Genomic DNA, 4,193 nt, shown 5'->3' with positions numbered 1-4,193 from the left:
AGCCCAAATATACAGCTTCTTTTAGTCTCAGTTTGCTTATTTGCATATTAAGATTATGGGGAATTGACTATATAAATCACAAGTGTTATTTTACAAGATACAGTAGATATTCAATGAATGAAAATATAGATGCAAAGGTTTGGCTCACTTTTATGTATTACCTATCTTTGATTTTAAATTTAATTATGTAGTTACATGGTAAAGAACTAAATTCTGGAGGTGATTTATAGTGAGAAAGGACTTTCTTTAAAGTATAGTTACACATGGATACTTTTCCTAGCACTCTTGATGAAATTCTATTTGAAACTCTGTTACAATGTCTTCTTAATATTTCACGAAATCACATGTCGTGATTGTAATAAAAGTGTTGAAATGTGGGAATATCTATAATTCTATCTATTCAGTTCAAGTACTCAAATCAGCTGAGTGTGGAGTTTTGGAAGCTTTTTCCTAAGGTTAAAAAATGAAATGATGATCATACAATTAAGTATGTGTAAGAACTAACAATGAATGAGATGTGTTCTGGATCATCCACTTCCAGGAGGTAATGCTTATGAGTGCCCCTGGAAGCACTGAATGGCAATAAATTCACCTTTACTGTAGCTTGGAGGTCTCTGGACATCAGGCGTTAGATTGGCAGTGGTTCAGGAGCCTGGGACAGTCTGCCAGGGACACCTCTCCCAAAGAAATCTCATTTCTTCTCACATCATGGAAGTGCTGAAGTCAGTTTTCATTGTTTCATGGATACAGAAGGATTTTGTGGGTCCGGCGGCGTGGCCTAGCGGCTAAAGTCCTCGCCTTGAACACCCCAGGATCCCATATGCGCGCCGGTTCTAATCCCGGCAGCTCCACTTCCCATCCAGCTCCCCGCTTGTGGCCTGGGAAAGCAGTTGAGGATGGCTCAAAACTTTGTACCCTGTACCCACGTGGGAGATCAGGAGGAAGCTTTTGGCTTCAGATTGGCACAGCTCAGGTCAGTGCGGCCACTTGGGGAGTGAATCAGCGGACAGAAGATCTTTGTCTCTGTCTCTCCTCCTCTATATATATCTGACTTTGAAATAAAAACAATTAAAAAAAAAAGAAGGATTTTGTTTTATTTTGCTTTTTATATAAATGAGCACTTAGTTTTTATAAATCTTCAGTAACCATCAGTTGGATTCCAAGCAGCTTTAGGATGCTGTCAAGTTTAAGTAAGGCTACACCTTGTCCCATTCTAACTCTTGTTTTGTTAAATCACAGAAGTCAGACCCCAGTCTATTCTTTTGCCTTGCTCTGTACAGACTAGTATTTGCCAAAACAAAATTTAATTCGAATTATGAGTGGTTCATGAGCAGCAAAAACACAAAACTTAACGGATTTGACTTTGCCTGTATGTTCAATACAGCCAGAATTAGCAAGCTTAATGAATTCAAAAACATTATCCTACCAAAATCTAGGTCAGCTCTTTTGAGTGACAAAAAAAAAAAAAAAAAAAAAAGATTGATGACTGATCCCATTTAAAAAACCCACTTAAAATTTAATCATATCATAAGCTGTTGCGTCTCCTGTATTTTTGAAATAAGATGTATTTTATACCCAATTATCAATCCAATGGGTCAACATTAAGAGCTTATCATTAACAACAGACATTTATTGAGCGCCTATTGTGTGCAAGGCACTGTACAAGGTATTGGGCTACAAAGACAATGAGAAAGAGTCCCTGCCCTCAAGGAGCTTACAATCTAATTAGACTCACAGGACACATACATATAAAGACAAAGAACGATATAAGGTAGCATATAATGTTAGGGCACTAAATAGAAACGAATAAAATTTCTGCCTTTTTTTGCAGTTGTATTTCAATACCCTGAGTAGGTGGGGGTGAGTAATCTGGAATAGAGGGGCTTCTTCTATTTATCCTTAAGCCTTGTTGACACTATCTCACCTGTTTCCACGCCAAAGTGTCTGCTGGCATGTGGTAAAAGCTAGGCAATGGTTTATTCCCTTTGCCCCGACCTCCCAGATGTATTACAATTCTCCTCAAGGTGGCAGTTGGCCTGGGTGGCCTCCTGTCCCAGTCCCAGGACTGCCTTAATCTTAACATTGGAAATCTGTTTCCTGGAACTCCCACCTCCACACTCCTATCCCTGCCTTGGGCAACCTAAGAGGGTATTTCTGAAGTACCTTGTTCTGTAACCAGATATATGCCTTCCATTAATGACAGTTCTTGTTCTGGCAGAACAAAGCTGTTTTCCAAGTAGTTCTCTAGTAAAAAAACCAAGTAAGAAGACCTTAACAGCTGCAAAGTCTGCTAGCGTAGACAAACGAAGACAATCAGGAGAAAATGACAGCACAGAGACAAAAAGAGAACCGAAAGAAGAGAAGCGAGGGTGGAAGAAATGATTGGGCCAGGTATGAAAATGTAGTGTGTTACCTCCTAGTGATGCAGAGAGGTGGTAGCACAGCTCTCTCAAGGTAGATCTGTTTGGCGGTGGTCATCACTCTGGTCCTGAAATGAGACCATGCTACAGGAGCAAATATTTGGGCAGGTACTCAGTAAGTGCAAGTGCACTCTACTGGCACTGACTTCTCTTCCTTAACAGAATTCCGACTTTGTCCTTCCATGTTCACCTAGCATTAATTTAGCTTGTAAATCATGCATTTTAGCTTTTGAATAGAATTTTATTACAAATGAGGCAATTTCCCTTCATTCAAATGTAATTCAAATAGATCAGGGTTGAAAAGATGGCAGTAAATGAGGGCAATTTATGTTGGAAGTTGTCTGATACACATATCTGGTTGTAACATAAGGATTCCAAGAAACCACATAATTTTCTCTTTCAGGTTCAATAACCTATTGTATATGTTTGTTTTTGAAGAAGACATCTAATGTGAAAATCTGAGGATATCGGAGATTCTGGAAGTGCTCTGGTTTCATGTCTAGCTCTTAGAAATACACACCAGAATTAGTGAAGCACGTGGACTTAGTTGCCAAACACCCATTAACATTAATGGAAATCACAGAGCTAAATCCTCACGCAGCACACTGAATATTTACCTCCTAATGTTCTTTTAATGTAGGCTTTCTTGGGTGAATATTTATTGTAGAATATTAAATGTGAGATTCCTTTTTTTATGGGCCATTTGCAATGATTGATTGTGATTGTGAATCCCTGTATCTTTGCCCATAATGGCTATCTACTGTAATGGCCTCTACCAAATGTTCTTGCATTGAAATAACAGAATCCATGGATTGGCCAGCTGTGAGATTGTATTATTATAGTCTTAAAAGCTAGGAGAGGGCTTATGACACAGCTGGGGAGAGAAGAAAAAGGTATGTTGCAGGAGTGTGACTTGGGCTTACAACGTAGTTTTGCCCAGTGAAGTCACTAAGGTCTGCGTGTAAACATGGTTTGTAGTCATCTTCTACATCAGGGTTTATGTTTAATGGTGTTGAATAGTAATAAGACTGGCAGTGTGAAATGATAGTAGCAAGATAAGAATTCAATTGCCCATGGCTATGTCCATCAGCACAATCTATCAGAATTCTAGTCATTTTCTTTAGTGCTGTAATAAAACAACTACCCAAGCGATGGTTTCTCACACTTATTTAACACCATAGTTTTTTTTAACAAAAATATGAACTCACATATCCTAGCCACATATGGATTTAAAACATTTCTTAGTGAAGCCAGAACTCTAGAATTTGGTTGATTTAACTCTTGAGTATTTGAGAGGGATCAGTTAACAAAAATGGAGCTATCACAATATTTTTTAAAAGAAAGCGCTGAAACTTTAAGATGCATGGAACATATGAGATATTAAATAGTCTAAACTTAGTTATATTCTTCCATGTACCAAGTAGTCCCTATAAATTTCCAGAAATTGAGAGTTGTTAGGGAAATTACATCTAAACAGCACCACCTATTTAAGTCAGTGTAAAGATGGTCTGCAGATCAATCATATTGAATCATAAAACTTTTTCGGATCTTTATAAAATACTGTATATTCAGAGAACATGCTGTAAAAGGGAGTGTGTTGGGGAAAATTAATAGTCTCTTCAAAAACCAAGGGAAAAAGTTAAAAACATGTTCCATGTTTTTGTCAGTCATTTCAGTTTTCCTGTTTTTTAGCAACACAAGTCACATCACAATAATATCAACTTTGGTTTTGCTATGTGAGTGTTTGCACTCTGTGTTCCAACAACAGTACTC

Source organism: Ochotona princeps, chromosome 2, assembly GCF_030435755.1.
Source record: "Ochotona princeps isolate mOchPri1 chromosome 2, mOchPri1.hap1, whole genome shotgun sequence".
NCBI classification, from domain to species: Eukaryota; Metazoa; Chordata; class Mammalia; order Lagomorpha; family Ochotonidae; genus Ochotona; species Ochotona princeps.
Note: the sequence above shows the minus strand (reverse complement) of the source record.